This window comes from Chroicocephalus ridibundus, chromosome 23 (assembly GCF_963924245.1).
Source record: "Chroicocephalus ridibundus chromosome 23, bChrRid1.1, whole genome shotgun sequence".
Classification (NCBI taxonomy): Eukaryota; Metazoa; Chordata; class Aves; order Charadriiformes; family Laridae; genus Chroicocephalus; species Chroicocephalus ridibundus.
Window position 1 is genome coordinate 2,830,032 of NC_086306.1, and position 13,079 is coordinate 2,843,110.

Below are 13,079 nucleotides of genomic sequence, written 5' to 3' on the forward strand. Positions count from 1 at the left end.
ACTATATACATAAAATCCAAAGCGGTCCCTCTGCCAACGGCGGATTGTTCCGTGCAGTACGTAGCAGAGAACTTGTTCTGAGCTACATTTAAAGATTTCAGGAAAAAGGGCTCCTGTCTCTTCCCTTGAGAGTCTGTGACACGGCTTAACAGATCTGTAAAGCACTTGAATTTCTGAATAGTCTGAATTTTCAGCTGGAGGTTTCTGGTTTGGTTTCTTTTTTTTTTTTTTTTAAAGTTTATTTCTAAGTCTTAGGAAGTGGGAAAATGAGGGAAGCATCAACAAGACATTAACCCCAGAGACACAAACAGCTGGTGACAATATTGACAAATACGGTAAAATCTGATCTAAGGAAGGATTTACTGAAGTTCCCGGGTGCGGAGGGCGAAATGGCAAGTGAGAAAGGGCCCAGAGTAACCATTTGTGTAGAAAAGTTATCTATCTCAACGGAAACAGGAACTCGGTAGAGATTATTACTATTTTAAAGCAGAATGTTGTTAATATTGATCCATTTCTGCCGAGATGAAAGAAAAACTCTGAAAGCCAGAGGTCTGTAACACTGCAACGCTACTGAGCAATAGCAAGTTAGGTAACATTAACACACATACGCACACACAAAGATATAACTTTGCTGTTTTATTTGTTCAAGTTGTTTTTCGAGGAAGATATCTGCTCTAGGCTCTTTTGATTTTCTGCTATTATTAATTCTTCATTAATGGCATTATGATAGAAGCAGGGAGAGGCCGGGGGTAATAATAGACTCAGCACCCGGCTCTTTCAGCAGACAAACACCGATCTCTCAGCCCACACAAACACACCGAGCTCTGACCTATGGCCCGGCATAAATGGGGTTTTAATCCTTATACAGACTAAGGAGAGCTGGACAACATCTGGGCTCTGTAGGGTACAGTCCTAAAGGGGGTTTAGATAAGACCGAGTAACTTAAAAGCTGGCTAGTAATATTTTTCTCATATGAATATTCAACATAATAGAAACTGAAAAGCATAAAGCTGTGAATATTCTTCATGACGCATTAAATACCCCCACAAATCTCCAGGTTTTCCAAAAGGCATGACATCTAGAGGTAACACAGGATCTATTCCATTTTCTGGTTGCCCCCCCTACAGACAAACTCCTGACACTAGAAAATCAATGGGACTTTTTGGCACGTTCCCTGCGCGGAGCCTATTTCAGAGCCATTCATATCGCATGTGGCTTTCAGCACTGACAACACGCAAAGAACAGGAGAAGTACTATACCTATAAGCATTTCTATGAGGGAGAGAATTTCTAGCTTCAAATCTGTCAAAAGCCAGGGACACGTGCCATATATTCACTTAAGAAAATATGGAATATTTTGGAATGTATGGAATGGGTTTGTCTTAGCAGGTGTCTCCCTATGCTGCCAGACCTGTACAGAGCACCCGATTCTGCAAACGACTATGTCCAGCTCGAGAATTTCCATCCACAGAATAAGAATATTAAACCAAAACAACAAAAGAAAATTTAGGTATCTAAAGAAAATTTCCACCAGTTATCTGCAGCAATCTCATTTTGCACTAGATGAAACCCTTTTGAGGTTTTTAAAAAGACCCGAACTCCAGAAAGACCCTATCACAGCCAGTCATTACCAGAGTCATTTGGATGCTTGCTTACATTGAAAAGACTCCGATTAAAACAACATTTTTCAAAAGAAAATAACACAACAATAAAAGAGATGCAGAGTGAATTACATTAGATTTCCTTCCTGGAATTCTGAGTTGTCCTAAAAAACCAAATCCTTCTTAAGGAAACAACTCCTGATGTTTCATTGGTAGGCATGAATTACTTTGCCTCCTTTTCTTAAAAGCTTCATTTCAGTTTTGTATTTTCACAACAAAATGTTTGGGTTTTCCTTAATTATAATTTTCCAGACCATTTAGTTCCTAATATGGGTTGCTGTCATTCTCATCACAGAGGAAGAAAGTAAGAAACAATCTTTTCTCTCCCCGCCCCCCCCGCCTTTAATGCTATGTACACAGAGTTTTCTCATTAAAAAAATCTTACATGAATTCATGGATTGTGTGGCCAGAGGAAGGTCACTACACGTCGTTACAATCCGATTAGACAAGACTCTTTTCAAAAATATCTCCAGTTCTGTCCTGACCACTCACTCACGCTCTCACAACGTCCTTTCCCGTGGGACAGCATAACGTTTGTTTGTGTGGTGAATTGGTTTGGGTAACAAATCCAGCTTAAAAGCACTTCAAGAAAGTTAAATAGGCTTTTTTTTTTTTTTCAGTTGGATGAGTTCCGTAAGTTGCCTTGCTGTTATATGAACAGCTATGTCAGCATTATCGTTATTTTCAGAGGTGATCTGTGGCATTTTGAGTTAACCTAACTGACGTACCATCGAGCTGAACCCTCTGTCAGTCCAGGGACATCATCTCCTCTCCCAGGGTGGCATTCGGATACTTTAATCAGAAAGTTGTACTTTCCCTGCTTCCCCCACTGCACTTGCCTTCCAACTTAGGCAACAAATAAGGAAGAAACCCTACAGACTACAGCTTCGGTATTTGTGTTTCACATATAACGATAGAAAGCGAAATATCTGCAGGGTGCTTAAAGTCGAAGCTCAATTACTTGGCATGGCAGATAATGTAGCAAGGATGATTCCATGTTTTAAGAGACGCCTGACAGTTTTTTTATGATTTAAAAATAAAACTCTCCTCTTTGCTTTTCTGTATGGCAAAATCCTCTCAAACAGTAAATCGATTTCTTTCCTAAAGCTTCTTTGTATTCTCCTCTTTGTGCTCATACCACTTTGTTACTGCACGGATGACCGGCAGTTCTGAGCACTGAACAATACTATTTCTGAATGCAGGATAGCTGCTAAGTAAAAAGCAATGCTGGTACTCTTCAAAAAGAAAAAGGAATGTTTAGCCTCGCACAGCCCCGGAGAGGTGATGTTCCACAGTGGCACTGGCCCCAAAAAAACATCCCATTTGTTGAAACTCCCTTTTTCTACCCAAAGATTTGCAAGCGTCGTCTAACACTGGCACGTATAATCTACAGCATACCCTTTGTAGCTATATTCCTACGTTCCATTCTACAGGAGCACCAGGAGATGAGAAATACTTTCAGAGCTACATAAGTACAGGGTGTATCTTGAGGCAGAGCTCTCAGCAGACAGACGTTCAAAGGGACGCAGTAGCTATCAGTGTCCTTGTTCTCAACAGTCTTCAACTTTTCGTCCTTTCCTAACAAAGACATGACATTCTGAGTGGGAGCTTCTGAGCACAGTACACTGTTCAAAGTCCTTCCATAATTCAGTAGGCCCATACGCCTTGGTCTCCTATGGGCTGATCCTAATATCGCTGAAGGCCAGGGAGAGATTTCATCAATTTTTACCAAAAGTAGAATCACGCTTCTGGTTAGGGCTACACTCAAAGTCAGATTTGCTCACGTGATTCTGGAAACCATGAGGAGCACCAAACCCAACATTTATTTAGCTGAATGAAGAATAAGCTACAGATAGAATCACTGTCCACCATCCATCGGCAAATCCTCTTTTCAAGCCTCTTTTCAAGGCCTTTCCGGCTGCTAACACAGCGTCCAGTGAGCACACTCCAACACACTACCGGCACCCGCCTCCTCTCCAGCTTCCCAAAGCCCTGCTGTTGTTGAAAGCCACCAGAAGATGCAATGTTGACAGAACTAATGGCTGGCCGAACAGATGGCGAAGAAAAGTTAATTGATCTACTGGGGCAGAATGAGTTGGCCTTGTTGAAGAGAATATGCAAAGTTCCATAACGAACTTTCATTAGCGATGGAGAAATTTGTGTCACACGTACAGATTCTATTATGTGCATTTCATGATGCAAATCCAAATTCCAGCTTAATGACTTCTTGTACCCAGTTCAGAAATCTTAGCTCCTTAAAATTACTATGAAAAAAATATTTTAAAGCTTTTGCTTTAGTTTTTTCCGAAGCAAAATTTCTTCTGCTTCTGCCAAGCCACTCCCCTCGGTAATAAAACCACATTTTTTACACTGCAGAACAAGACTGTTTCCCTAGTGCCCTTTTTTTGGTTTTGGGTATTTTTTTAAGTCTTTGTTAAAAGGAAAAGCATTTCTATATTCTGTTGAATTAGGTCTCCAACAGGAGAGGAAGAAACCACTAAGAGGGATGCTCAAAAAATCACAAAATGGAGCACTGACAGCAACATCAGTGTTACTTTGCAAAACATACGTTGAAAATTATAGTACATTATTAAGTCCTCACAATAATTAAAAAAAAAATATCCAATTGTTCGGAATCATTAAGGAAAAAGATAGTCAGATACTTCGTGTAATATTCAATTCTGGGATTATTTTTTTTTTTTTTTTTTTCTCAGATCAACATACTAAAAACACATACGCAAAATCAAAAGAAAATTCTGGAAATCTGAAGCAACAAAAAAAAAAAAAAAAAACCACCTACATTCCTACTGAGGTTGTTACTCTTCCAACCTTTGAGGAATTAAACTCCAAACTTGCCTTCCTCCATATCAGGCAGAGTATCAAACCTGTTGCAAACAATCCAGAATCTCTAAAGAGAGTCCCCATCCGCGAGCCTGACGCCTGCCTGAGCCCTGGTTCGCTCCATCAGCGCTGGACCACTTCCCACCGGACACTCCACTCAAATGAAGCCCTTGAGCACAGGGAAGCCGTTCAAAACTCCCCGTGAGTAAGGTAAGTTTGGTTATTTCCCTATTTATTTATTTTTTTGGAATAAGATGATGATTGCTACAATTACACCGGCGGACAGCAGAGTGGACGGATTAGCTGAGATACTAAAAATATCAGAAGGTTATACTTACTGCAGAACTGTGCAATGCAGGCTATTGCGGCAGATGCTGCTCTAAACCCTGGCTTAAATACATATATATAAACATATCACGTATCGCGTATACATATATTTAACGATAAACAAATTTCTCTGAGGTCAGGAGATTTGAAGCTGCCTCCAACAATTAGCATGCTTCTCTCAACCAAAGACTACCAAAAAATCAAGGAAAGAAAAGCTCTACTGGACTGACCGGAACTTTTTGCCAAGATAAAAATCAACAAGGTTCTGCATAAAATTCATTCTGTAGGAATGAGTTCTTAAATAGCTACACGTGGATTACTAAAATAAAAGCCTTTCCAATAGCATTCCACAGATAAGGGAGAGACCGGCTCGGACTTTGAGAGACCGGGTAGCCATTTCCAGAGCAGGGATTAATTCGAAAGCCCCAGTGGCACGAAAGCACCTGAGTTCCCGCAGCGGCTCTCCGGGATGCCGGGAGGAGCTCTGCAGAAGGCTTCACTGGAATTAGAAGGTGAACTTCATTCAGATAAAGATTATGTAAATGAAGCATAATATTCCTATCTGCCCCAACTGCTCCCATCCCTTTCCCACTCAACAGAAAGATGATTTGTAGGGCACACGCCACCCAGGCGGGCGTCCCCCCCCTGCCGTAAGAGGATGTACAGTGTTATTGTCAGTACTCCGGGAAGAAGGTAGGGGAGAAGAAAATAAAACAATCACCGCAATAGTAAGATTTGTATAATACAAAATTAGGATCATCGTTGGTGGAAAAAAAAAATATTAAAATATATGTCACGGGGTATAAAATTTTGAATTTCCATTTTTTGGAACCAGACACCTAGTGCTTCATCTTCCCATCCAGGGAGACAACAGGGACCCTTCTCAAAAGCTGCTCATCACCCTCAGCTTTTACAGATCGCGCTTTGAGGAGTATTATTAATCCATATGCTGCTGTGCGCAGCACAGGGCTGAGGAACTGCTCGCCTCAGTGCTGCTTAGCATGCTAAACTCACACCCTCACGAAAAAGGGCCATTACGAAGGATATTTGTGAATGCCAGCAGGGTGCATAAAAGCTCCGAAAGAGCCCAAGTGCGGGGAAGGTAAGGCAGGGAAGGGAGGAGAGCAGTGATCCAGAGACTCGTCTTTCTCTCCGGCGCTGGCACTCGCTGTAGGTGACCCTTACATTCGGCAGTTCATTCTTCTGTCTCCCCACAAATCTGTAGCATGGGAGCAATGATGCCAAGTCCTTCAAAATCCGCTGATGAAAAGTACTCTAAGAGGCATTTGGAGATTACTGAGGAAAAAGAAACTTTATTCCAGGTCTGGGATCAGCTGCTCATCTGCAGACAGGTTCTCTGAACGGACTCACACCTCTATCTATTAAGCATTTCTGCACTTTTTAAGACCAGTAAGTAACATTCTTAATCATTTTTTGACCTCCTGCATAATACAAGCGACACAATTTCATCTAGTAACTTCTGCAGTCAACTCGACAATTTATTTTTTAATAACACCATATATATTTTATCCAAACTGTCATGCAGGCCCTCCGAGATGGGAAAACAAAGACAAATATCACAGAAAAGTTTATGATTCCCTTACTCAGAGGATTTCCACTCTGCACTCATTGTTTTTGGCAGACTTACTGGTGGGAGTTACTCTTCTCCTTGCTTATAAATATTCCATGCAGACTTTTAATTAGAGCAGCATGTTCGTTGGCTGAGACAAAAGAAATTGGATCCCCCCTTACCATTTGGGCTTCGTTCATCTGGATGGACTTATGCTAACAGATAAGCATCAAATCTGTGCATAGATAAAGCAGAGTATGTTTTACTGAATTAAAAGTTTAATTGCTCTTACAGGTGTAAATTTCTCTTTACAGGTGTAAATCACAGGTTGAGAGCAAAACAAATATTTGATGTGGTGTTCCCTTTAATTAGCAACTGAAGAAAAATATGCACTTTTTAGGCTTCTATTGTCTGGGTTTCAGCTGGTTTTGTAAAATGCTTCATTCAACATGGATTTGCTTATAGAGTTGCCCAAATTAGTAGCAGAAAGCACTGGGGTCTCACTGACCCCTACTTCCACGTGAGCAAGGCAAAAGGAACTCTACAGGGAAAGACGAAGCAAAGATGACAGACGCGGAAAGGAAGGAAAATAGAAGCAACCACACAAGCAGCATTCTAACTACAAAATACAATAAAGGAGAGTATTACAGCAGAAGAGTTCATATTTTAAGGGCACCTAAAAGAAAAAGAAAAAAAAATAAACGGAGGCTCAGACTTCACTTTTCAGATTCATACACTTACTATTGGGATAAAGTCTTCTTCCCAAACTACATCATCTACAATGTCACAGCTGACCACATGCAATACGGGAACTTTCAATAGCCCGCAGGAAATAAGTTAATGGATTATTTCCTCCTCATGATCATGGAAACCTGTCCACATATTGTCATTTCAGTAGTACTGCAGCATTAAAATTCTTACTTCTTTATTTCTTTTAAATATTTTGTCATGTTCCGTATGTGTTAGTTTCATTGTCGCATTTTTCCAGTTCCTAAATGGCTCCCACTTCGCAGCTGCTACTGGGATACATGGCCAGGATTTTAGAGTATAGCACTCTAAAGACAGCAAACAAAACCAACACTTTGGGAAGTGCTCACATTTCAAGGTGGAATTGTAAAAAAGCTTCTTCAGAGAGTAAGAAGCATAATTCTGACTTTCTGCTTTTGACTCTTACTTTTCGACATCTTCAGAAAATTTTAACGTGTTCTTCCATGAGAGAGATGCCTTCTTTCACGTGTGGATACCCGATTAAAGATTTTTTTATTATTATTATTATTTATTTTTCTTAAACAAGTTCTCTCGTTTGTTAGGACTCTCCTAAAACATATTAGTCAACGCAAGTTTGATTTTCCAGTTCTTGCTGTCTTGTCCATAATGAGCTGTGCTTTCCATGGACAGAGCTGATATTTCAGGATTTGCCACTGGTTCCTACATGTTAGCAAATGTATGTCTCTAGCAAGAACAGAAAAAAAATTTCAACAACAAAAAACCCCAACTTGCCCTTGTTGCCAATTCAGCTTTTTATCTTTTGATTTAGTTAATTGACTTACAAATTACGGCAATCAGAAGAATGCATTGATTCTATCAAGCCGTTTAACACCTTGCCCTACTTGGAAGACTTTGGGCACTGGATTGCATCCAGTCAGAAGAACAATGGCAATAAATCACTCCAAATTTCACATCTAAAATCAACTGAAAATTAAACCAGCAAAATTAAGAATTTCTACAGTACAGTAAGTGTGCTTAATGATTTTCCAGTTCTTGCTGTCTTGTCCATAATGAGCTGTGCTTTCCATGGACAGAGCCGATATTTCAGGATTTGCCACTGGTTCCTACATGTTAGCAAAGCAAGAACGGAAAAAAAATTCCAACAACAAAAAATCCCAACTTGCCCTTAGCCGTAGCTGTGACTCTGCCATCTTGAATTTCAAAACCAGGCACAGACCCAGATTTCACAAGTGGACACGCCAACATGCTGCACGCAAAAAAGATACCGCTTTCATCCACTGTTCTAGTCCGTTGCTCTGGTTTAACCTTCATCATTCATGCCCACCTACAGTTCTTACAAACTTACTTCTCCTGCCTATCTACCATTTCTACACTGTACTAACAATCTGAACTCTGTTCTCGCATAAAAATACACATACTGGGGTACGAGCACTTAAATACACAAACCATTTGGTTGCTGGAGCCTTCTCTCTTGCAAGCCCTTCCCTCCTAACTATAGTTCTACCTTCTTTATATCACAGTTGCCCAATAAGACTATTTTTTCTTTTGCTTGTGTTTCCTAATTTTATCCCAGTGCTTCCTGTATTTTTCTAATGGACTGTTATACATTATGAACATCCCTGATATTTAAAGCCCTAATTTTTATTTTTTTAAAAACGTGCAGCCTTGCACAACTCTGTATTATAATTGCACTGCCAGAGCAGTTATTTAGCCTCTACACCGCAAGGCAGATGGGGATCACGCTGGGTCCCACAAGTCGCAGAAGCCCTTTTCCGAGAAATTCAGCCCCTTTCTGGCTCTCAGACTTGGGTGTTCCCAACAGAAAGAAGAGGAGTGATGGGCACTAGAGTCAACGCACCGCTGTGGCATACACCGGACAGCTTCTGAGACACCACGGTGTAGGGCATGAGCACCAGACACACAGGCATTCAGAACGTGCATATATTCTGGTCGGCTAAAGACTTTTTTATTATTATTATTATTCTAGAGTTTCTGTTGAGGTTTTTTGGGTTTGTTTTGGGGTTTTGGTTTTCTGCATTTCTCAGACTCCCATATTTTATGTAACTATTTTCTACCAGTACAAACGGTTTCGCTGTTATTTTTTCCTCTTTCTTTCATCAAAGATCTTTATGCCCCGAAGAAACAACAATAAGAGGAATTTGGAAAAGACACATTTGAAAGGCATTCTTTCTATAACACAGACAATTACGATATAGAAATTTATCCCTCAGCCCTCTTCATTCTGTACAATGCCTCCCATTCACAAGACGTGCTCAGGTTTAAGTGCGATCATCTTCCAGCAGTTTAGACCCCAACTGTTTCCATTGCGACAGGCAAGCTATAAAACGCTGATGATGCTCAAACGGATAGTTCCAAAGGGCAGGGGCGTGTTGGATGCTTAAAGTTACCCTAAGTCTGAATAAGAGAATAAACTTTCCACAGGCCACCACCTGAGCCACATTCAGATAAGTTACCTGGCCCACAGAGATCTAAGAGCGCTGCCTGGGGGCTCATTATTCTCCTGTGCATTGGTCCAGGACACACAAATGTGATTTGGAGCAGGTATTTCATATGCAAATGTGCGGTGACTTTCTGCATCACTGGCAGAAGGAAGGCAAGAAAAGCAGCTGTTGAGGAGACAGCATGTCATATTATTTATTCATAAGCAACTGGATGGAAAAACAGTTGGGCCTTCCACTGTAAACGGTAAGATAAATATAAGGCTAAGCGACTATATACTCTACTCAAAAAACTTAGCTTAACATTGATATGTTGGGTCCTCTAAGTCAGTCTTATAGAAGCCACACAGGAACCTGAACTTGGATTTGAGCTGGAAAATGTTTACAGACAAAACTGGCTTTCAAGGAAAAACCAAGTAGTCATAGTCATCAACACAGTATCACCAATAATTCCACTTCCCATGAGATCACAGAATGGTTCGGGTTGGGAGGGACCTTAAGGCCCACCCAGTGCCACCCCCTGCCCTGGGCAGGGACACCTCCCACCAGCCCAGGTTGCTCCAAGCCCCGGCCAACCTGCCCTTGAACCCCTCCAGGGATGGGGCAGCCACAGCTTCTCTGGGCAACCTGGGCCAGGGGCTCACCCCCCTCACAGCAAACAATTCCTTCCCCAGATCTCATCTCAATCTCCCCTCTGTCAGTGTAAAACCCTTCCCCCTCGTCCCATGGCTCCCCTCCCTGCTCCAGAGTCCCTCCCCAGCTTTCCTGGAGCCCCTTTAGGGACTGGAAGGGGCTCCAAGGTCTCCCCGGAGCCTTCTCTTCTCCAGGCTGAACCCCCCCAGCTCTCTCAGCCTGTCCTCACAGCAGAGGGGCTCCGGCCCTCTGATCATCAACCAGATGAAATTACTGGTTTTAACTGAGAAATTAGTTAACACTACTCTCAAACAAAACACAAAAGTCAGTGGCCCAAAACATCTTGACAGCTTTATAAATCAAGTGTTTTGCTTGACCCAAGTGAAAACTTACTACTACAGGAGTCACTTTGGTGTGTCCAAAATTCCTAATATCCTGGACATGTTTTCCCATTACATAGTGCCCTTTTACATCGCGGTGACACTGCCAGAAGATACAAACAGCAACGTGAGCCACCCTTCTGCGAAGCATCTGATTTCACGTTGTTTGAACAACTTGTGTTTGTTGATGTCTCCTCACTCATTGTAGAAGGCCTTAGAGTGACCTGTTTGCATTCCAATGAATCCTAAACTTCAGAATACTTTTAATTTTGCAACTGTTCTACTTTTAATCTAAAATCTGATCAGTTGGCCGCAAACAGTCTCATTTTCTCACACTATTTTTTCGACCTGTGCCATGTAAAGCAGTCACAGGTGCTTGCAGTGAGTTAGTGAATCCCTTGTCTATGAGGCTCCTCTGTTACAATTGATTTTGAAATTTTTTAAAATTTTTTTAGCAATTTGGAATGTCAAACTTTCCTAACGTATTTCCTGATGCTCAAAGATGATTTGACTGGAGTAGGTCAACTCAAGTAATTAAGGACTAAAACAGACCATGACATTTATTAACCGAAGTGAGTCATCTATAACGGACATCTTCTGATCCGTAATTACTTAACATGTACGGACAAATTTGCAAAAGGTGAAAATTCAGAAAAAGAAAAATGGGCAAGATTACCATTTGTGCCAATGCTCCTTTATACCACTCTAGCAATGCAAAACAGATCTGAAGCACACATAAATGTCCACCCATTTATAAAAATCCCATGATAAACTCAAGAGCATGCACAGGAATTGCCACATATAGGCAATTATGGCCCTAACATGCATTATAATACTGCGCTTGATTTTCAAGAATCAAATATCTGAATTTTGAATTTACACTGTATTTTCTTTTCTCTCATTACCAAGCTGAATTCCCGTGGAAGGTACAAAACTGATGAGCCTTACAGCTAATTCAGCTCCAGTTTAGTTAACTGAAGCAGAAGAGACACCTGAGACTGAAATGCTAAAAAAGAACCAGGCTTGGACCCAGCTGAACCAATACACTCTTTTCTCGCAGGACACTGAAAGAGCCATTCAATTGCAGCGAGTTTTGATCATCACCACTGTGAGCCCAATTCCGTCTCCCGACCCAGAGGTAGAAACTCCGACTCCATTATCTGGCCCCTGCGCTGCTGAGTAGGAATTGAGACGGTGTAACGTAACAGATGATCTCTATTTCATTCGTGCCGCAGGGAAAAGAGGTCAGGGAAAGCAGCAGCACCAACACTGGCTGACCAGCATCCTTGCTTCCCCCACACAAGAAGGGAAACTGCCCTATTCCTGGGAAGATATGGGGGTAGCAGCGAGAGAGGGGGCACCGGGAGCTGACCCTGCGTCCGCAGCAGAGCGAAACAAGAAATGAAGTCGATGCCACGTTGTGAAAAGAGCAGAAAGCGACGGTGGTCACTAAAGGGAAATTACTGGCATCTATTCACCCTCCTCATAAAGCCAAAAAACCTGAACAGATATGAGTTTCCATCAGAAATTACATTAGGACTTGAACTAGCGTCTGTTGTTGCCGTTATCATATTGCTTACAGATTACCTACAGGATGCGTGTAGACACTTGGGCAATGAAAGAATCCCTGTGGATTTTCATAGTCTGCAGAGAAACAAAATGGGGTAAAAGAGTAAAAAAAAAAAAAAAAAAAAAAAGACACTGGGAGAGACCTGCCTTTGAACAAGGAACACACCAGATCTACACCAGAGGTCTGACTAGGACTCACGTCCCATCCCCCAGCCCAGCCACCCACGGGATGCTCACACATTGAGGTCTGAACGCTGACTCCACGCACGTGCTCATACTTCAAACTTTGTGTTTGTTCAGCAAATCCGGGCTTGCCGGCTAGTCTCATCCCCAGTTTAATTCTTACCACAGACCTAAAAGGCATTTCACAGAAAAAAAGCACATCGGAAACCATAAAAATTAGTGTCCTTGTTCTCATAATTTTCTCTCAGTGTTCCACCCCAGGCAAAGAAATTCATTTGGCTTTACAATGAATTCTGCTCCAAGTCAAGTGTTATTAAGGGCTTCTTCGTATTGTTTATCACAGGAATCTAACTCGATGTCTTCCTGAGCACTCCTATGAATGTTTGTTTATTAAAAGGTACAAGTGTTACTACAGCCCTATAAGCGTCACAGCGACAAGCTCTCTTTAGTTACAGAATTAATAATATGGGACCAGAGTAGAACTACAGACATTACCTCGTTTGACAGGAGACCATGGCTTCTATGCTACCCAATTAGGGACTCGGTCCTAATGCCGTATAGCAAAATAAAGCTAAAACCACAGTGCCCGTGGGGCTCGGGAGCTGCAAGTTATTTTAAGGTACTGTTAGAAGGTACTATTCTCTAGTGCCTTGCCCTTACACGGTCATTTTTACCATGCAAAAATCAGCGTACATTGCGGCTAATGCTACAAAGCAGTGTTTTTTAAC

The 13,079-nt window shown here is 41.6% G+C and overlaps 1 protein-coding gene across 3 annotated transcripts in view; it reads right to left on the bottom strand.

The window, feature by feature from the left end:
- LRRTM4 (leucine rich repeat transmembrane neuronal 4) overlaps positions 1 to 13,079 on the bottom strand; it is a 571,952-nt gene that overhangs the window by 365,662 nt on the left and 193,211 nt on the right. The gene's annotated exons all lie outside the window — the stretch shown is intronic.